Source organism: Lipotes vexillifer, unplaced genomic scaffold, assembly GCF_000442215.2.
Source record: "Lipotes vexillifer unplaced genomic scaffold, Lipotes_vexillifer_v1.1 scaffold75, whole genome shotgun sequence".
Lineage (NCBI taxonomy): Eukaryota > Metazoa > Chordata > Mammalia > Artiodactyla > Lipotidae > Lipotes > Lipotes vexillifer.
The window spans coordinates 196,971-203,976 of NW_006771517.1; positions in this window are offsets into that span (position 1 = coordinate 196,971).

Here is a 7,006-nt window from a genome sequence, read left to right on the forward strand (position 1 = left end):
TCTAACGCCTCAGGTCTCTGCTTAAATATCACCTCCTCAGAAAGGCCTTCCCTGAACACCCAGCTTAAAGATGTTCTCTGGTTTGACCTCTTGTTCATTTCCTTCATGGCATTTCTTAGTCTTGTTATTTACTGATCTGTTTATGTGTTTTTGCCCATGTTCCTCACTAGAAGGTAAGTTCTGTGAGACCAGGAATCTTTGACTGTTGTGTACAGCACTGTGTCACCAGACTTAGTGTTCAGTAAAAATTTGAGTGGATGAATGAGTCAGTCAACCAATTAATGAATCTGGCCCCGGGCTTCCCTGGTGGCGCAGTGGTTAAGAATCTGCCTGCCAATGCAAGGGACATGGGTTCGAGCCCTGGTTCGGGAAGATCCCACATGCCACGGAGCAACTAAGCCCGTGTGCCACAACTACTTAGCCTGCGCTCTAGAGCCCATGAGCCACACCTACTGAGCCCACGCGCTACAACTATTGAAGCCCGCGCGCCTAGAGCCCGTGCTCCGCAACGAGAGGCCACTGCAATGAGAAGCCCGTGCACCGCAACGAAGAGCAGCCCCCGCTCACTGCAACTAGAGAAAGCCCGTGGGCCGCAACGAAGACCCAACGCAGCCATAAATAAATAAATAAATAAATACATCTATTTAAAAAAAAATGAATCTGGCCCCTCCCAACCTCCTCTGCTCTGTTTCTGGCCACTCCTTGGCTCCTCACCTCCCTCTCTGTGTACCAGCCTTACCATGTTTGCTTGAATACACCACAATCTCTCAGCACCCTCTGATAAGTCACTTGGATTGCTCCTTCCCTTCTGCCTAGATGCCTCCTGTTCATCCTTCAACACTCAGCTCAAGAACCACCTCCTCTGAGAGGCCTTCTCTGACCTCCCGTCAGCCCCCCCACCCCACCAGGAAAGTTGAAGCACTCATCCCTTCCTGTTCATGGCCTCAGTTATAAAACTTCCCTGCTGGCATCCTGCTGACACAGGATTCTGTTCATGCCCTATAAGGTCCTGTGTGACCTGCCTCCTACTCTTCTTATCCCCTATTGTATTGCTCTCACCACCTCTCAATCTACTCCAGCCACATTGGCCTCCCTCCTGTTCTCCTGACATGCCAAGCATACGGCTAACCTTAGGGCCTTTGCATTTGCTCTTGTGTCTGCCTCAAATGCTCTCCTCCCAGGTATTGGCATGGCTCACTCCTCCTTCAGGTCTCTGCTCAAATGTCACTTCCTCAGGCCTCTCTGAGGAAGTGACCCACATTTAAAATAGCAATGCTCCACTCCTCTGCACTTCCTCACACACTTTCTTGTTGAATTTTTCTCCATAAAACTTATCGCCACCTGAAATATTACATGTTTATTGTCTCCCTCCCATCCCTACCTTTCACTACAGTGTGATCACCACAAAGATAGGATTTTGTCTGTTTTGCTCATTCCTCAGTACCCAAAACAGTGAGTCCTCATTTAATATTTGTTGAATGAATGGCTATGAATTCAACAAAGAAATGCTAGGAATACTCTGCATCGTCCAGAAGAATCCCTGAAGATTAGAGTGTAAAGCGAGATGTTTCTGAGGAAATGTGCTGGCAACACTAGCTAACGTGGAGCATTTACTAGTTGCCAGGCAATCTGCTAAGCGCTTTTCAAGCCGATTCCCACAACAGCCCTATGAGGTAGGTACTGTTATAATCCCTATTGTACAGAAGCTCTGGCACGGAGATTAACTTTCCCAAGGTCACACAGTTAGTAAGTGGTGGGGTCCAACTTTAGAACCTGCATGCTGAATCACTACACTGTCCTACCTTCTAATTATTAAAGATCTACCACTATTGGTCCAGTAAAGGCGAAGAATGAGGATGAGACATCCTTTTGCCTTCTGAGCAGAGTGGTATAGGGTCTGGTGCCTAGAGTTGCGGCAGAATTTTTCCTTAGCCACCATATTAGTCAGGGTTTTCCAAAGAAACAGAACCAATAATATATATTTAGGTATATAGAAGAGATTTATTACAGGAATTGGTTAACAGTTGTGTGGGCTTGAGAAGTTCCATGATCTACCATCTGCAAGCTAGAGAATGAGGAAAGCTGATAGTATAATTCAGTCCAGGTCCAAAAGCCCAAGAACCAGGAGCACGGATGCCCAATGTCCTGGGCAAGAGAAAGTGGATGTCTCAGCTCAAGCAAAGGAGCAAATTCACCCATCCGTCTTTTTGTTCTATTCAGGCTTCACCAGATTGGATGATGCCCACCCACATTGCCTTTCTTTACTTAGTCTACCAATTCAGATGCTAATCTCTTCCAGAAACACCCTCAAAGACACACCCAGAAATGTTTTACCAGCTATCTGGGCTAAGGCCCATCAAGTTAACACATAAAATTAACCATCACAGCCACCATGAGGGAAGTCAGCTAGAGAACAAAGCCATCACATAGAGGAGGGTAGGACTGAGAAAATATTGCAGAAAAAATGAGCCAGAGACCTGATAAAGCCATACCTGAAGCTTGACCCACCTCTGGATTTTTCTATGGACCAATATCTCTTTAGAGTTTGAGTATTTTGAGTTGGGATTTTGTGTGTGTGTGTAATTTACAATAAAAAGAGACCTCCTAACAAAAACAGATGAGTAGGGTTCAACAGGTGGAGGTATTAATGCCTCACATTTTTATGAGGTATTTGTTTACAGAATGCTGGAGGGGATTCCAGACAGAGGGAATAGCAAAATATGCAGGCAGGAATGTAAGAGCTAAGTGTTTCTGCAGTGCAAGGTATGAGTTGAGTTGAGAAAGATGAGATATAAAAGGTAGGGCAGAACTAGTATCTGGAGGAGCTGGTTTCTCCACTCAACTTCATAGATGGTGGGAATCATTGAAAGGTTCTGAGCAGAAGTTGCTTTGAAATGATAAAGTGTCAAGGTTGGAAGAACCTTTAAAAGCAATCTGGTTCAACTCTAGGATGTGTTTTTGTCCGCATTTCACGGATGAGGATATGTGACAGGCCAATATCTCACAAATGGTAGGTGAAGGAGGAAGGATTTGAACCCAGGGCCGTCTGAGCCCCAACACATGCTATCAGTGACCTCCTCTGTCCACCATTGGAATTAATTCTGCCTTCTGAGCTCACCCTGAATGGGCAAATCCTTTTTCAGAGATTTGACAATGATATTTGTAGAGCTACCCAGATTAGGATTAAGGAGATGGATTCAGAGGAGAGAAGAGTAGAGGGACCCAACAGGTGTCTTCACTGGAGGCAAAGAAAAAAGGAGATGAGGAAAGCAGGTGAATGAAGAGGAGGGAGCAGACAACAGAGAGGTGATGGGGAGAATCAGCCGGACCTGAAGAAGGAGCAGCTGGAGATGGAGGGATGTAAGAAGGAAGAATTCATTAAGGAAGATACAGGCTTGTCATTAGAACAGGGATTGCAAAATCAGATACCAACAGAGCCAAGTGAGTACCATAAATGAGCAAAGTGGGTCAGGTATAAGATAGTAGGGAGTCATGGGGTCTGCAGCAAGCTGGGAGTTCGTGCTCCTTCTAAAGAAGGCACCTACTACTCATGTGTGAGTATGGGCTCCCAGTGTGGGCAGTTGCCAGGTCTGAGAAGAAAAATAAGCTCTAAATTCAAATTCTTATACAAAAGTCTTCTCGTTTTTAAATGCTGGAAACTAATTCAAATTTTAAAAAGAAAAGAAACACGGTGCTGGCTAAAAGACACACATCTTAAGGCTGGGTTTGGCCTGTGGACTGCCAATTCATGCCTTCTAATCAGTTTGGATCCAAACTCCCGTTCACTGCTTAACAACACTGTGTGCTCTCAAGCAAGTTACTTCACCTTTCAAGTCCCAGGTTCTTTTTTATTTCCCCTGATTTAATTTTTTTTAATTTTATTGAAATATAGTTGATTTACAATGTTGTGTTAATTTCTGCTGTACAGCAAAGTGATTCAGTTATACATATTTATTCTTTATCATATTCTTTTCCATTATGGTCTGTCACAGAATATTGAATATATTTCCCTGTGCTATACAGTAGGACCTTGTTTATCCATCCTATATATAATAGTTTGCAACTGCTAGTCCCAAACTCCCAATCTTTCCCTCTCCCACTCCTCTCCCCCTTGGCAACCACAAGTCTGTTCTCTATATCTGTGAGTCTGTTTCTGTTTCATAGATATGTTCATTTATGTCATATTTTAGATTCTATATATAAATGATATCTTATGGTATTTGTCTTTCTCTTTATGACTTCACTTAGTATGATAATCTCTAGGTCCGTCCATGTTGCTGCAAATGGCATTATTTCATTCTTTTTTATGGTTGAGTAACATTCCATTATGTGTGTGTGTGTGTGTGTGTGTGTGTGTGTGTGTGTGTGTGTATCCCACATCTTTTTTATCCATTCATCTGTCAATGGACATTTAGTTTGTTTCCATGCCTTGGCTATTGTGAATAGTGCTGCTATGAACACAGGGGTGCATGTATCTTTTCAAACTATAGTTTTGTCTGGATATATGCCCTGGAGTGAGATTGCTGGATCGTATGGCAACTTTATTTTTTTGAGGAACCTCCATACTGTTTTCCATAGTGGCTGCACCAGTAAGTCCCAGGTTCTTGTCTGAGCCCACATCACAGGGTTGCTGTAGGATTTTTAAATTTATTTTTTAAATATTTTACTTGTTTATTTATTTATATGACTGCACCGGGTCTTAGTTGTGGCACGTGGGATCTTCGTTGCGGTGTGCAGGGTCTTTAGTTGCAGCATGCGGGATCTAGTTCCCCGACCAGTGATCAAACCCGGGCGCCCTGCATTGGGAGCATGGAGTCTTAACCACTGGACCACCAGGGAAGTCCTAAGGGCTTTTTATTTATTTGTTTGTTTATTAATTAACAGTAAAGTTATTTTTTAAATTTATTTTATTTATTTTTGGCTGTGTTGGGTCTTTGTTGCTGCGCGTGGGCTTTCTCTAGTTGTGGCGGGACGGGCTACTCTTCATTGCAGTGTGCGGGCTTCTCATTACGGTGGCTTCTCTTGTAGCAGAGCACGGGCTCTAGGCACGTGGGCTTCAGTAGTTGTGGCTTGTAGGCTCAGTAGTTGTGGTGCACAGGTTTAGTTGCTCTGCAGCATGTGGGCTATTCCCAGACCAGGGCTCAAACCCATGTCCCCTGTATTGGCAGGCAGATTCTTAACCACTGCACCACCAGGGAAGCCCCAGGACTTTTTAAAATAAGACAAATGTATGTAGAGCACTTAGCATTCAGTGTCTGACATAGAGCAAAACACTCAGAATGGTTTTATCATCAGTGTGAAAGTTATTCTTTCTCCTATAACCCATAAACTCATGAACTATTAGAAAAGAAAATGTCCCCAAAGACATCTCATCCAGGGTTTTTAAACCTGTTAAGCTACAGAGACCTCTTTTAAGGCAGACCTTTCACAGAAAGGCAATGCATAATCGGATGGGGGAGAGGAGTGGCTTTGTTTGAAGTGAGGGAGGGGAACCCAGAGTCCTGCCTAGTAGGCTTCCCCACCCCAGCCACAAACCACCCTCAAACAGTGGTCCCTCCACAGGGTGTTGCAGAACATGGCTTGGAGAATCACCATTCTATTCCAGGTGATAAGGAAACAGATAGGAAACTGAGGCTCAGAAAGCTACAGAGATTTGCCTAAGGTTCAGTGACAGGGAGGGATTCCTGCTTCCCAAGCTAATGCACTTCCCAACTGGAATGACACACCCTCCTTCCTGTCCACCTGCTTGAGAATAAACCCTCTTTGGTCCCTCCCTGACTGTGGTGAGAAGTAGCCCCACTAGCATTGCCCCAGAGCCCCAGGTTATAGCCAGGGTTCTCAGTTGCAAAGTGAAAAAAAAAAAAAACAAAACAAAAAACTCAGGCTAACAGAAACAGAAAAGGAATTTATTAAAAGGGTATTGGGGAGCTCCCAGAACTGATGGGAAGGCTGGACAACCAGGCTCAGAGAATTGGAATGATGGGATCAGGGACTTGGATGTTGCTAGGACTCTTTTTCCTCAGTCCTTGTCTTTCATTCTCTGTGTGTGAGCTTTTCTCCTCAAGGCTGGACACTTGGCTGCAGCAACTCTCAGCACTCCAACAACTCTCAGCTGCTCCACTAGTGAGACGGAGACTTTCTGCTTCTAGTCTTGACAGAACTTTAAGCCTTCCTTAAGGGAAGGACTTAGATTGGTCCAACACTAGTAGGTGCTCATCCCTAGACCAGTTATCCATGGGTGCAGGGCCAGGTACTGTGACCGGCCCACCTTGAGCCAGGTGCCTACTCTTTAACCAGTCATTGTGAATAGAGAGGTTGGGTGAATAAGTAGATGGCAGTGCCTATTGGAACCATATGGTCAGAGAAGGGGAAGGAGAATTTCTCCTCCCAGAAGCCTATCTTATCTCCCTCACCACACACATTTGCAATTAGCTAAGTAAAAATGAAATGCTTCACTCTCCAAGATTTGTTGCCCTTGGTTTATAACTATTAAAGCATGCATCCAGCTCAACTAGAGCATGGAAGCCTGTCTTGTCCACTTTTGTAGCCTTCCAGCACAGTCAGACAAGAAGCCCCCATGAGTGCTCTCAGGTTAGACTGGATTGAGCTGGCCTTTGGAGACATTTAGTCCAACTTGCCCATTTTACAGATAGAGAATTAGGCCTAGAGAGGGGAACTCACATGTCACATATGCTGAAAGCAGGAGGGGAACTCACACATCACATACGCTGAAAGCAGGAGAGTTGCAGAACTAGGGCTAGAGCCTTCTCCACTTCTACTCCAGGACAGGTTAAATTCTGTTTAACATTTGGATGCACCTGTTGGCAAGTCTTAGGAGCCTGGAGCTCCCAAGTGTTCAGTCATTGGTGACATCAGAGCCAGAAATCAAATGATCAGGCCTTAGTTCCAACCCCAAACCTGTCTCTTACTGGACAAGCTCCTGAAGCTAAGCCCCAAATTGCACCTCTGTAAAGTGGGCATAAGTTATGTTTTCCTTGACAGTTGC